The sequence below is a fragment of the Malaclemys terrapin genome, chromosome 8 (assembly GCF_027887155.1).
Source record: "Malaclemys terrapin pileata isolate rMalTer1 chromosome 8, rMalTer1.hap1, whole genome shotgun sequence".
In the NCBI taxonomy this organism is placed as follows: domain Eukaryota; kingdom Metazoa; phylum Chordata; order Testudines; family Emydidae; genus Malaclemys; species Malaclemys terrapin.
The window spans coordinates 108,296,087-108,311,611 of NC_071512.1; the positions used below are offsets into that span (position 1 = coordinate 108,296,087).

The 15,525-nt window shown below is 46.2% G+C and overlaps 1 protein-coding gene across 3 annotated transcripts in view; it reads left to right on the top strand.

Moving 5' to 3' along the window:
* Window positions 1-15,525, top strand: part of ERI3 (ERI1 exoribonuclease family member 3) — a 225,557-nt gene that overhangs the window by 16,359 nt on the left and 193,673 nt on the right. The window lies entirely within an intron of this gene.

Sequence of the window (15,525 nt, forward strand, 5' to 3'; positions counted from 1 at the left end):
TGGAGTTGAGCAAGCCCCCGACCCCGCTCCCCAGCAGGAACTCGAGGGCCAGATTTAAACGTCTGGAGGGCCGGATGCGGCCCCCGGGCCATAGTTTGCCCACCCCTGTGCTAAGTGGTGTTCAGCTTCCAGTTTTGTAGTGGCAGCAGCTAGCCAAGTCCATTTTTTTGGCATGTGAACTAAGCCTAGAATTCTCTCGCATAGTAAACATGCGACCCCACAATATCACTTTACTTTTCTCAGTAACTACCCTTTGCACTGCTCTGACTCCTCACAGTAAACTTGAAGGAGAGATCGTAACTACGCTCAGGTGCATTGATACAGCATCCGCAGAGCTAGCTGTATTCACCCATGGGAAGTGCTCTGCTGTGACCAGCGCATGCTTAACTTTTTTTTATCCCTAACTGAGTTCTTCACATCCCTTGTGGAGCCCTGAAGATCCCCCATTTTGACCCCTTTTCACACTTCACAAGTCTCCTCTTGGAGTCTTATGTCCCGGCCACCGTCCTTTTGTTTAAGGACAATGGGATTGCCTTAGGGCACCAACAGCATTGCTCCTTAGCTGGCCAGAGGGATTGAGTGACGGGCTTCGTGGCAGCTGCCCCGTAACTCCCACGCCTGTGCCAGATGCTGTGGTTCTTTAACATTCCCAGCTTTGGGAGCCAGAGAGAGGTGGCAGATGTTTTACACGGTACTAGAGCCCTGCAGCAAACCAGCCCATGTTTTGTCAGATCCCTGTAAACTCCCTGAGCATGGGATGGCTCCTCATAGATGCACACCTGAATACTGAAGATGAATCTATACGTGTGCAAGGAAGAACATCCCTGTTCGTGGATTCTGTTGGTATAGTCATGGGTGAGCAGAGTAGCCCAGGGACAATAGAGTGTGTTGGTTATAATTTCACATGCCCCACTGCCAACTCCAAGATTTGACAGCAAGGTGAGGAAGTCTGAGAGGAGAAAAAGTGCATAGCGTGTCTCCGAACACTTGAAACACCGAGGGGTTAGCAAGGTGGGATTCTGAGGGCTGGGAACAGGAGTGCCCTCAAATCCTTTTAAAACTAAACTTGTGTCGTTACGGCTTGATCCAGTGGTCAGTCCCATTAGTAGCTGTGTGAGATGCCGACCAGGTTCAAACCCGCATTGCCCATCATCCTGATTCGATTAATGTAATGAGTGTGCGTGCACGGATTGGTAAGGATGCTGTGCTCCTTGCCGTCAATATCAGCCCTCCACTTTCTTCCACTCCCAGCCTCTTTCCTCACTACCATTCCCTCAGGAGAAGGTCTGAGAGAAAGGTAGGCCTTGCATAGTGCTGTGAAGGTCAAGGGGCTCTGTCAGTCCAGCAGAGAAGCTACTTCCGGAGCCAGTGCGCCCCCTACTGACAACACCCAGCCCTGCTTCAAGCAGAACTAGAGATTGGCCATAGATATGTGGCCCTGCTCATCTCAGTTGTTGGGATGGTGCATCGGGAGCTGGGCAAGTCTTGTGCTAGCTAGGCCAAAGTCTTGTCAGGCTTTATAGGTCAGATGCATCACCTTGAATTGCACACTGGAAGCCAGTGGAGACTACCAAGAATACTGTTGGTATAATGTGCTCCCTGCTGCTGGGCCCAGGGACTAGGCAGGCAGTTGAGTGTCACACTAGTGGTAGCTTCCAGGTGCTTTTCAAGAGGCGCTCCAAGCAGACTGTATTGCAATAGTCCTATCTGGAGGCCAGAAGGAAATACAGTAGATTATCAACAAGGCCAGCATCAGAGGGAATGGTCACTGTCCTAGCCAAATGCAGACCGGCAGGGCCAGATTAATCTTTTATGGGCCCCGTTCTGCCCTGAGGCCCCACCTCCCACTCTGCCCTGGACTCTTCTCTCTGAGACCCTGCTGCATGTGGGAGGAGTGAATGGCGGGTGGAGCTTCAGGGGAAGACACCGGGCAGCGGGTGGGACCTTGGCGGGGGGAGAAGGGGGCTGCTTCTGAGTGTGAGCCTGGTTCCACTGTGAACACGGGACTGCAGACAGGGAGAAGTTCCGCTGGCCACCTCCTCTGCCTAGGACTCCCTGGGCCAGCGGCAGGTCTCTTTTAGCCCAGTTTTCATAGGGCCGTTGGACTTGACTGCGTTGTAAATCCTCTGACAAAACCCACATTAAGGTTGATTTTTAATTGCTCAAAAGTAAAGAAATTCAGACTTGTTTCCCCTGGTGACCTTAACTCTGCTCCCTCGTGCATAATCATTACAATGGGAGTAGTACATGATTACTTATCTAGATGCCGCTCAGGTTACACTTGTAGTTTAAACAAATAGTTCCCAATTCAGCTTATTCCTATGGAGTTACCGGAGGAATGCTATTAAAGATGCATGTGCTAAAATGATTCAAAGGGTTTTGCTTTGTTGCTAAAGTTATGCCAAGAGCATATAAACTGCAGAAACACACCGTGCTACAGACGTACATCTAAAATAATCGAAAAGGTGCAGTTCCTTTGTACCATGTTTTCCCATATAGCATGTGTCCCTGTTGCAATGCTGTGGGAACCTTATCGTATGCAGTTCGTGCAGTCTTATATTTGAGATCTTAATGTAACCAATTGCATATAATCTCCCTCCTTTAAAAGAGGAAAAATAAAAAACGGAAAATAAATCGGTAGAGATGGGAGAAGTGCAACCAGAATTTCAGAACAAGTTCTTTAGCGTATGAAATAACAGCTGCAGTCTGGCGCAGAAAAGACGTGGTCTCCCTGGCAGTTGTGTTACCTTGGGGGCCTCCCCCATTCTGGTAGTAAGAGAGCATGTCTTGCTGTGACCCATGTGATCTGACGTGGCTGCAGGCTACAGAATTAACTGTCTTTATTTAAAGCCCTTGGAGCTAGATAACATGAGTGGGAATCAAACCCAGGTCTCCTGCAGAGCTCAACCGCTAAACCACCAGGCAGGACTTCTGATGTATGAAAATATTCAAAGCAACTTCATCTTTAAAAAATATAAACCACCATTATCATAGCAACAAGCCTAGAAGACTAGGTACTCAGGTGGTGACCCGTAGGGTACTGATTGAGAACTAAGCAGGTCTGGACCAATCCGTTATTGGCAGACCAATAAGATCATCTGCTTTAAAGCAGTCATAGTGCCCCTTTGCTTAGCAGCTCACTGAGACCAATGACTAATGGCAACTCTATGCTACAAAATTGAGTTCACCTAAGTTATATTGACATACAGCCACTGCAGTAATTACATCGCTTTTGCATGTCCACACTGAAAGGCAGCTGCAGTCAACGTAAGCAACTCGGTCTCTATGCTGACGCTGCGTCGACCTGACTGCATCGACCTACGTGCTATGCCTCTCACAGGGGGGAGTTAATAAGTCGGTATGGTGAGCGAGTTACATCGGTGGGAACGACGTTAGTGTCGACGCTTACAGAGTTAGGTCAATGTAAACTGCCTTGTGTCAACCTAACTCTGTAATGTATCCCAGGGTGCACTAGTGCCCCTGCACTATTTGAGCACTGTGCCATTAGCTGTGCAATCATTAACCATGGAGCAAGTAACCAACTGCATAGTTAAATAGGGCGGTTGTTGCAGAAGAAGGTAGTTGAGCAGCACTCACCATGGGGGGGAGAAGGGAAGGGAGATCCAGATCCCCTCCAAGTAAAACCTCCTCTGACCGCACACCCTTAGTTGTCACCTACCACCCCATATTGGAACACATGTGGGGTATCAAACAACTACAATCCATACTCGATGGGGACCCCATCTTGAAATAAATCTTTCCTGAACCTCTTCTTCTGGCCTTCAAACAACCCACCAACCTCTTCAAGCTCATCATCAGAAGCAAGCTATCACCTGTGGGTGAACATTTTTCACAAGCAGTCACTCTATATCTGACCTCTCAGTCCACATCCTTAAAGGAAATCTGCACAACGCTTTCAAAAGACAAACCTGGGAGCTTAAATTCATAACGTTGCTAGACGCTAAAAATCATGGTCTCAATAAAGACACTGGATTTATGGTTTATTACAACAAACTGTAACCCACTAACCCCCCTTTCTGTCCTGTGATTATAGGGGTGTTAACGGGCCACTTCTCCTTGAATGGTCCCTTACAATATGTGCTAACTACTTATGCTAAACTATCTGTTGGATCTTGTATTTAGCTCTGATCCTCTCAGTACCTTTCCTGACCTGAAGAAGAGCTCTCTGTGTAGCTCGAAAGCTGGTCTCTCTCCCGAACAGAAGTTGGTCCAGTAAAAGATATCCCCTCCCCCGCCTTGTGCAGCTGAACATGTTTGCAGACTGAGGTTAAGGGAACAAGCACAGTAGTTGAGTGCACTTATGATATTGTGGTAGCACCTTGAAACTCCAGTCGTTCCTAGCCCCATTGTGCAGTGTGCGGTACAAACGCTGCCTGTAAATATTCATAGTGGAGATATTTCAAAGCCATATTTGTAAGATTTGAGTCATCCGTGCTTGCTGAGGACATCTTGTGTCCTTTCCAAGTATGATGTTTTAAAGCCAAACAGTATTTTTAAGTTACCTGAGCTCAGAAGAGCATCTGAACTATCACTAAGGCTTTGTCTACATTAGCACTTTTGTCGGTAAAACTTTTGTCAGTCAGGGTGTGAAAAAAACCATTCCCCCGACCGACACGTTTTACCAATGAAAGCGCTGGTGTGCACAGCCCGATCTCAGCAGGAGATGCTCTCCCGCTGACATAGTTTCCGCCGCTCACTGGGGGTGGTTTAATTATGCCGACGGGAGATCTCTCTCCTGTTGGCGTAGAGCGGCTACATGGGAGACCTTACAGCAGTACAGCTGTGCCACTGTAAGATCTGTCGTGCAGACACCGCCTGAAGCCTGCAGATTGATCCCAGAAGGGAAGGACACGTCTGACTCAAAAGTAACCGAGTGGCTGTTCTTCAGAAAATGAGCTCTGGGACTGAGCCCAAGTGGGAAAAACAAAAGTTCAGAGAGTAAAAAGGCATCAAGAACTTTCCAAGAAAGCATCTAACTTCATGGTCACTTTTCTGCCCAGCCCACTGAAATCCTTTTGGGCTGTAGGCAGCCAGGGGACAGTGGTTTGGATACGGAATTGGAGCCAGGAGCTCTTGAGTTCTAACTGTGGCTCTAACACAGACCCCTGTGTGACCGTAGGCTAGTCAGTAAGCTTTCTATGCCTCAGTTTCTCACTTGTTCATTTGTGGGGTCCCCGAGAGGGGCTGGGTAGGGCCTCCGTTTTCCTCTTTTCCTTGCTCTGGTCATAGGGTATATGATCTCTAATTTGGATGAAGGGAGTGGGATTTAGTGCTGTTAAGGTCTCATTGCTAATCAGTGGCTAATCCCGCAGGGAGTGAGGAATAGCCAGCCTTTTCGTGATGAGATTTTTGTGCTTGTCCCCTCTCTCCTATTTCTTAGGCTGGCTTGCCAGCCATCATTAGGTTATCTATTTAGACTTCGGTTTGTTGGCAGAGTTATTCTGATTCTGTTGTTAGGCCCTGTCTATAAAAGCAAATCAAAAATCCACTGCAGCCTACTGTTAGCTGGCATGGCTATCACGCCCCGGTACACACACGACCTTCGCACCCACCCCATGTGTTTTACCAGCACTGGGAATGTCGATCATTTGCACTGCCTGGTGTCAACTGAGGAGGGAAACATTTCTGGACCTTAATACAAGAAAGTCTGAGTTTGTTTCAGGCTGCAGAGGGGAGAGCCTGTTGTGAAGGACTGATTTTTTTAAAAGTTTTTGATAAGGCAACAAGAAGGTAAAAATGTGGGGCCTCTTAGCATTCAGGATAAACGTCTCTTGCACCCTCTGCGTCAGGCACGAGGGAGTGCTTGTTAAAGAAATGGCCAACCTCATAGAGAAGATGTCCTCTGCCAAACCGTGCCAACGCTGGTGCATTAGGGTTTTTAGTACGTTGATTTTTGACAGTGGCTGCTGGGAGGAAAAGGCATGGCTCGAAGAGCCTGAGGCCTGGTCTACACTGGGGGGAGAGGGGAGGATTGATCTAAGTTATGCAAATTCAGCTACGTGAATAGCATAGCTGACGTTGACGTACTTAGATCTAGTCACCGTGGTGTCTTCACTGCAGTAAATCGACGGCTGATGCTCTCCCGTCAACTCCGCCTGCACCTCTCGCCCTGGTGGAGTACCGGAGTCGACGGGAGAGCGCTCGGTGGTCGATTTATCCCGTCTAGTCTAGACGCGATAAATCGACCCCCGCTAGATCGATCGCTGCCCGTCGATCCAGCGGGTAATGTAGAGAAGCCCTAAGAGTCTGCCTGAGATCAGAGAAGGAGAACAGCTCCTACAACCAGCATTTGCCATCTTATTTCGTAGCTTGAAAAAGGCTTCAGTGTGGGTTGTCGTCCTTTGCGATAAAAAGATAATGTCTGGAAGCGCAAGGATTGGCTTAGCCCAGCTTAACCTGCCCCCCAGGGTAATACATGCTGTGGCTTCCAGTCTGGTCTGAGCTGCAAATCTTCATTGTGACCTCAAGCTTCAGCTATTGAAGCTCTACAGCCTCGTACCACGGGCAATCAAAGACGTGTGAGTGGCTTTTGAGGAAACAAATGGATGATGTTGCTATTCTATGTTGCTGATTCTGAATGTGGAAGGGAGGAGAGTCTGTACAACTAATGGTTTGGGGCAAGGAGCAGTAAGAAGGCTCAAAGCATGTGTATGAGGGAGTTGGGGGAGCGTGGGAGGCAGACAGGTGTGATGGGCAGAGATCAGCTCAGGAGTAAATGAGAAATGGAGGGTTTAGGCCAGCAAAGAAGGATGAGCTGTCTGTCTGAATGTGGGATCCGTCAGTGGTTCTGTCGTGTTTCCTAATGGAAGCATCCCAGTCTACAAACAGCTAAACTGGAGCCTTACGTCTGGATTTTCAAACCCACCTAGGGGATTTGGGTGCCCAGTTCCCTTTAACTTTAATAGGATTTGAGCATCTGGGGCGTAGAAGGGGGCATGTGAAAAGTTTGGGGACCACTGCCGTAGGTGGCTCTGAAAATCTCTGAGGAAATCTAGAGATGGCTCCATATGCAGACTTGGGCCCAAGCAGGGTTAGATGATGGTGGCTGCTGAAGCCTGGTGAACACTAGTGCTCCTGTCATTGCTCGTGCTCACAGAGTGGCACTGCTGTTAGCAAAGGTGGGAAACTTTTGACATAACGCTCTAGTGCAGACACAGCCACTGTGTGCCCTGGGATGAGGCCTTGGACCTCAATCAGCTTGATTGGAAAAAAACTGTTTAAAAAGTAGGATTTAGGTTTTTCATCATCGAAGTTGTGGTTCCAATTCAGTTCTTGGTCCCAGTCTCCTCTTTCTGGGGCTGGAAGTACTTTTGGGATCATAGACATTAGAAGTGGATCATCCACTCAGTCCCCCAGGTGCTGGGGCAGGAGTGTACCCGACAGGACACTTTCTGGTGCATCCACTGCAATGGGGGCCACATCTTCTGCCTGTGGGAGACTATTCCATGCTCTAACACACGTCACGGTCAAGACCTTTTTCCAGGTATTTAGTTGAAAACTTTCCCATTTAGGGCTCATGGATTAGAATCATAGACTCTCAGGGTTGGAAGGGACCTCAGGTGGTCATCTAGTCCCACCCCCTGCTCAAAGCAGGACCAATCCCCAGCTAAATCATCCCAGCCAGGGCTTTGTCAAGCCTGACCTTAAAAACCTCTAAGGATGGAGATTCCACCACCTCCCTAGGGAACCCATTCCAGTGCTTCACCACCCTCCTAGTGAGAGAGATTTTCCTAACATCCAACCTAAATCTCCCCCACTAGCTTTAAACTAGCTTTACCCCATGTTGGATTGAATAATTCCCTTTTCCATGGTGTTACACTCTTCAAATGTCCGTACAGATGACACCCTGTCAACGTGCTCCTCCCCTCCCTCCCTCCCCCCCGCGTCATTGTTTAGCTAAATCATATATATCAAACTCTTTTGGTCTCTCCTTCATTTCAGTCAGTCCCACTGGCCCCTGACCATTTTTGTTGTTTTTCTTTGGGCTTCCTTTGGTTGTGAGACAATGTTCTCAGCTCCTGGGGGAAGGAGAGGGAATGCTGAGTGACTCTCACCCACCAGCTGCTGTACTGCATTGGTACGTTCTAGTGGGGAGTCTTGCCCAAGCCTTCTCATCCAGGGATGTGGTTGTGGCTTGGGATAGCAAGCTGGAAAGGGAAGATATAAAATTAACATGGCACACTTTAAGTGGACTAAAAGGTGACCTACTGATAGGTCTCAAAATGTAACTGTAGACGGGGAATCCTCATGCAGTTGGATGTGTTTCTAGTGGGATTCTGCAGGGATCTGTAAGAAAATATAAAAGGATTCTGGATAAAGTTTGCAGATGAAACAAGTGGGGGAGTGGTAAATAATGAAGCAGACAGGTCACTAATGAAGCTCAGTCTGGATCAGTTGGTAAGCTGGACACAAGCAAACAATATGCATTTTAGCATGACTAAATGTTCTTCATCTAGGAACAAAGAATGGAGGCCATATTACAGGATGGGGGACACTAGCCTGGGAAGCAGTGAGTCTGAAAAAAGATTTGGAGGTCATGGTGAATGATCAGCCGATCACGGGCTCCCAGTGTGACGCTGTGGCCAAGAGGGCTAATGCAGTTATTTGTTGCATAAATGGGATTCCTGAGAAGGAGCGGCGAGTTTATTTTACCTCTGTATTTGGCACCGGTGCAATCCTGTGTCCAGTTCTGGTGTCCACAGTTCAAAGAGGAGGTTGATCAATTGGAGAGGGTTCGGAGAAGAGCCAGGAGAATTATTAAAGGATTAGAAAACTTGCCTGGTAGTGATTGACTCGAGGAGTTCAATCTGTTTAGCTTAACGAAGAGAAGGTTAAGGGTGACTTGATCACAGTTTGTAATGACCTACATGGGGAACAAATATTTGATAATGGGCTCTTCAGTCTAGCGGAGAAAGGTCGAACACGATCCAGTGGCTGGAAGTTGAAGCCAGACAAAGTAAGGCTGTAAATAAGGCGAACAGTTTTAAAGTGAAAGTCATTAACCAGTGGAACAATTTCCCAAGGCTCCTGCTGGATTCTCAATCACTGGCAGTTTTTAACTCACGATTAGATGTTTTTCTAACAGATCTGCTCTGGGAATTATCTGGGGATGTTCTGTGGCCAGCGTTACACAGGAGGTCAAACTAGATGATCAGAATGGTCCCTTTTGGCCTTGGAATCTGTGAATTTCAGTGATGCAAATTTCAAGTTTGCGATATTTGGCGGCTGTCTTAAAGCTCAAGCTCCTGGAGTCGTTTGATTAAATGGACGCCGAGAGTCTCACTGAAATAAATAAATAATAATAAAAAAGTTTCTCACCGTCATGGTTGTGGAGAGAAGCCTGAAAATATGACCCAAGTGTGATCTAAAGGCTCAGAACCCAGAAGACTAAAGAAAAAGAACCTCAGTTGATCATTTAAAGAAAAGGTCATGATTGTCGAGAGAGTCTCCTGATTTTGCGGGCCTGACTCCTGATGTTTGAACATTTGGGGCAGGCAGTACACTGATCCTAGAGGCAGGGATGGCGGGAAGAAAACCCTAGTATTCCAAGAGCCAGCAGCAGAAGTTGGCATCATGTCAACATTTTCTGCAGGATTCGTTATCTTGTGGTGCTTTCCCTTGTTCCCTTTTGTTCTTCCTTTGAGTGATGCTGAGTGTGAAAGTCTAGGATTTCCCCCAACCTGCACTTTCTCTGCTCCTTTCCCAGGATATATTTGTTTAAACGAATTTAACTGGCAAGTGTGTGTGTGTGCACATGTATGTGGGTGTCTTCTTCCAGGTAGTTCTGGCAGAACTAATTTGGTGCTTGCTGCTGCCCAAAGGGCTCTTGAACAGGGTTGACGAATACGCAAAGTAACTTGCCTCAAACCGTGTGCTGCAGTATTCCACACTGTGTGTGTGTGTGTGTGTGTGTGTGCACATGCACGTGTTAGATGACCATCCTTCAGAAAGTTAGCACGGCCTGTGATTTTATTTTTTCTCCTCTTTTTCCCCCGTTACTGACCTCCTTGTCTGTCTGGTGTGTGTGTGTGTTGGTCAGTTTAATTGAAATTAGCTATTGGGGATAGACCTGTGAGCAAATCTCGCCAGTCGCCCCTGGAGACCAGTGCAGGACTGCTCAACTTGAAAACAGCTTTAGTTAAAATAATTAAGGAAGGGGAAAAAAGACAAATCTGTTAGGTTTGCAGTGTCCAGGCTCTGTCCCTTTTTCTATTTTAATTGCCCTGGAAAAAAGGGAGAAACAAGCTTTCTAAAAGCTCTGATTCTTCCCTCTCTTCCCCCCCTCCCCCCCGCCCGGAAACTTGGAGGCATCAACTCTCATCTGTCAAAGTGTAAATCAGCAATTAAAACACAAACAGTGAAATGCCAAAGATGACCTGAAGCACAAAGCAACTGACAAACAAGTCCGGACAAATCGGCGGATAATTTATAAGCATTGCCCTAAAATCTAATTATTTGGCAATTCGAATTTGCAGCCGGCCAGGGCTGTGCAATAAATTTAACCCGCCATAAATTATTTAGGAGCAGCCCGTGGTGTAAATCAAAAACACGAGTGTTTGTTTAAGAAATAAGCTCTTTTTGCATAAAATGACTTTTTTCTTTGAAAGAAAAACAGTTGAACAGACTGCACGGCCATTGAGCGTGTGTCCCCTCCACGGAGGACCCTCCTGCCTCTGCCCCCTTTGGAAGGTGTCAAAGGGGGTCTGTGTCTTAGCAGAAAGTTCTGTCCTTTCTCTTACCAGGAAAATCCTTTTCCCTCCTGGGCAGCACCCACTTGTTTTTATTGCATTTTGAACAGTCAGCTCTAATTTTTACTGGCACCTTTTATCCTTTGTATTTATTAAGCTTCTTCAAGGGGCGGGGTGGGGATGGAATAAATCATACTCCAGAGTAGTTTTTGAACTCAATGGGCATTAGTCTAACCTAAATAAATAAATACGGGGCTTTGAGCGTGCCCCGCCCACTCCTCACATAGACACTTGGGTAAAGGGTTTGACAAGCCTGGAAGATCTTGCTGTGTATTTTATTCTTGTAATCTAATAATAGTAAGGTTCCAAGAATCCAAGATTATGGGCAAAGGATTCCTCTGTGAATAGCAGGGTAACTCTTGCTGTTTTGTTTCTATACCCAAGAGATTTCCCCATTATGGGAACACGTTTAGTGAGCGTAACTGTTTAATTTCTTTATTATCAGCAGAATTAAAATGACTAATTTCCCCTTCCCCCTCTTCCTGCATCCCCAGTTTGGAGTTTTAGGCAGGAGGTTTCATGTAGTGAGGGTGAAGCAGTAAAAGGCTGAATTTATAGAGGTGATTTCACAGGCCCTCATGAATTTTCCTAATCCCTCAGAAAAGGAAATCCTTGTTAGCTTTCAATCAGCTAGTTGTGATGCAGCCTACCAGCTGTTTCAAAGAGAACTGTCATGGGACAGGCAGGTTATTCTGAGTGCTTGCATGTGGTCTCTCTTTTTTGGGGTGGCTGGGAAGGAGGGCAAAAATTATCAGTGCGCTGTCATGCAGTTTAGTTTAAAGAACTGCAGACTCATGTATATGAGCAAACAGATTTGGTAACAGGATATTTTTAACTTTAACTTTCCCCACGTTTGTATATTAGCACAGCGGGGGGGGAATTGTGGTGTCTTTTCAGACCTGCTAAAATCTCTTTGTTCCCACAATATAATTGCAAATGCCTGTGCCAGTGACTTGGAGCTGTGTGCCAAAGACTTTTCCCATTCAAAATGTATTCAACTTTTCATGGTAATGGAAAGGCTAATAAAGAGTGTATTATTTATCACCAGCAATTTGAATTCCAGGTTGCCTTTCAAGTTAGGCTACCCTGCTAAATAAAATATATAACTGCAGTGGGAATGGGTGTACACAGTGGATTGTTTGTATTCCTGGTAGAATATAGCTATTTGCAATCTCCAAAGATCTCCAAAACGATTCCAACTCATTCCGAACTCCTCCTCATGTTTGCATTTACCAGTTCAGGTTGGGCTGTGAGAAATCTATAAGAAAACAGTTAAAAAAGAGATAGAGATGGGAGAGACTAATGCTGGTGGAACTAGATCTGGGAAACACTGAAGTTGGCATTAATGCTCCCTAAGGCCAGAATTAGATGCGGATGTGTGTGGCGATCCTGGGCAGTTTTTACGTTCAGCGAAAATGGACCAATTTCCAGTGTACCTGTAATTGTAATGTTTTCCCCCCAAAACCGGTTTGACAGTGTAGATGTAACCTAGCACTTCAGAGTTAGCCAGGCCAGTTGTGAGAGTATATGAGTGCCTAGCTGCTTTTCTGAATCGCAGTCTGTCAGGGTGGAGGCAGGGTTGGCTCACCATTTCATAATAATTACTAATGAAATTCTAGATCTGTAATAACATTTGGGATATCTAAAACAAGCCATATGCTTGGTGTTTTTTTTTTTTTTTTTTTTAAAGTGGAAACAGATCAACTTTAAGCCATACATTCTTGGTAATAGAGGGCTTTTTTCCTATTTATATTTGATAGATATTTTTGTTTCCGCAGGAATGTCAACCCCTAATTTCATGATGCATCATGGGCTTAAGAAAATTGAATTTAATAAAGGCAAAAGATGAATGGCACCTTTAAAGGCCCCAACACTTGTCTTTATTAGTAGGACAAACTGCAGGGTCTCCGAACACTGCTTCTCTCCAAATGAAAGTTTAAATGAAAAGTACAGCGGTGTCACAGGTTAAATTTCATTGCAGAACTGGCTAACGTTGTTAGTGAGGAGTGGAGCTCATATCATGGGGCTGGTATCTGTTGCCTTAGATACCAGCGGAGCAAACATCGCCAGAGACTGGAAAAATCTCCACTCTAAGGAGCATTCAGATAAACAGCCTTTTGGGAAGGTCCTCGCCATTCCCTTGAAAAACTGACCAAATAAGCCAAAATAAACCTGTTAGTCTTTCTCCCAAGACATCCAAGTTGCTAGTCATTTTTTTCTCTGTGGCCACAGACCGGTATTAATTCTTGATAGCATTACATTTTCCAGGGTTTTCAGTTCAGCTTTTTATTTTCCCAGTCTGTTTTAATCCGACCCTCCTGAAAGAGATTTTTGCCTCCGGTCTAGAAGCAAATGACTGACACCTTTGCGCATCAGCTCCTTGGGCAGCGCCATGCAAGGCTCTCTTTCAGCCCTTCTTCACCTCTGGGCACTTGATGGGCCCCTCAGGAGCTCTCCGTTCCCCTAGGACTGCTCTCTGCAGGGCAACACACATACAGTGTGTGGCTGTCTCTCCATCTGGGAGAGACCAATTTCTTTTCCCTTCATCCTGGGATGGAGATACACCTTTGGACAGTAGCGCCTCATGTAGAGCCCAACCCGAAAAGCTGCAGCGCTTCCTCGGCTCCCATTGAAGTCAGTGGGGTCTGAAGGGGCTCGGCCCTTTGGAGAACGAAGGGGTCCTCGAGCTTGGGAATGGAAGGCTGGCAGGTAGGAGAACACTAGCTGTTAGCTAGCCCTCCCTGTAGCGAAGGCTACAAAACTCTTTCATTGTAACTCCCTTCTCATGTATGCCCAGACTTGCTAAAACCTTCTCCTCCTGAGCCGAAACTCGTAGTGCTGGGGTCTGCTATGCCATGATGGTATGGAGGGAGATGTCGAGCCAAGTGTGTTCGGCCATTTCAGGATTATGTGAGGGGGAGGAACAAAAGCCCGTTTCTGACCACCAGTTTCGCGTTTTCGGGTGATCCTTCAAATGGCTGAATTCGGTGAGTTCAGATTGAGAATGGGACTAGGTCTGAGTGGTATGTGGGACCTTTGCAAAATCGGAACAGTTTTACCTGAAGCGTATTTACAGAGAAACTGTGAGCCTTCCTGCGGTGCTGAGGCAGAGAAATCGTACACTACAAAATCAGGAAACAAAATTCTGCCTGCCCCACTGCATGTTTGTAGCGTGTCGTGTGGCAGGGTTAATGTTGCGGGGGGGGCCATACGCTTTGGCATTCCCTGCTGCTGGATTTGTCCACCTTAACCTTGCATTAAGGCTAAATGTCACGCTTATTTCTTCTTCTGTTCATTTGATGCGCCTTTCCCACGTTTCCTACTCCACTGCACCGCCTACCCTGTGTCTGCCCCCTTTACGCCCTCCACCCCCAAGTCCTTGGGTCGGGAGCTATCAGGAGTCCTTCACCCTGTAGCAGTGTATTCATGTATACTATGTGAAATGGAAATCCGTGCTGTTCCCTTTCTCCCGACCCCCCACCCCTCCTTCTCCCTTTGGCTTTCAGCGTGTGGTGATGTCATCATCTCGTATGTATGACCTCACAATAATTTCCGTGCCTGGGTCACTGGGGTTGCAGCCGGGGCTGAAAGCTACGTTAACCACTCTGCAGCGACTGCATTTTCCACATGCTAATTTTACTCACAAGAGTTGCCTTTTATTTATTTATTTTGTATTATTTATTTGTCTCTTCCAGATGTTTTCAGGCAGTTTTTTGTTGTTAAACTAATTCCATTCATGTTTTAAAAATTTATGAAAGCGCTAATAAAAATGTCAAAGTGGTAAAAATGTTAGCTTTTGCTGTGCTTTGATTAAATTTTGCAAACTGTTTTTGAATATTAAAAAGCAATATTTTTTTTATTCTCTCTCTCTCTCTCCCGCTCTTCCCCGTCTCCCCCTCAAGTGATTTGAGAGGCTTGTTGCATGGTTATCACTCAGTGGGCTCATTTGCACTCCAGAACCCTGGTGCCATGCATCTCTATTAAATAACAGAGACAAATTATTCTTTAAAGACACCAAACAAATTGTCACTTCTCTTACATTAAACTTGGGGGGGGAGAAGGGGGGGGACAAACACAAAGGATTTTATTGCCGTTATTCAGGGGTTGGATCTTTTAATTTCATATATATTTTTTAATAATTGAGAAATCCATCGTAACTGGCTTTGTTTAAACTTTTTATTAACAGGTCCATGTAAATTTTTGATTGCTGATTATTCCTATAATTGAACGCTCTCCTGATGAAGAACGTTTCTATTTCCCTATCAGCATAAATTCGCTGTAAGGAATAAGCCCGTGTTTGTGCAGTGCTCTATACCATAAAGGTTGCATTGGTGAGGGAGCTCCTGGTTCATCACAGCATTTTGGGTATAGCATGGCTTAGCAGTCCAGGCTGTGGGAGAGCACATTGCAACTTCAGTTCCAGCCTCTCCCAGCAGGAGGCGCTTTATGCAATTGTCTCATGTCCTACATCCTTCAGAAGGGCCCCTGGTAAAGTTGATGACGTTGGTCTCTCTCCGAGTACTGCTTCTGGATTGTACTGGCTAAGTGACAATGGATCTGCTGTATGTGTCTGTGTGTTGGCTTTGTGGGGAGTGTTTTGAGAGAGGTGGCAGGCTGACTTTCTGCGTGAGGGTGATCAGATCCTGGTGGGAAAATTTGGCCTGGTTGCGACTTAGACAGGTACTTGACAGTAAGTTCTTGCTGCCTAGTTTTGGGAGCTACCGTAATAAACTGCAAACGTGTAATCCTTCCTAAT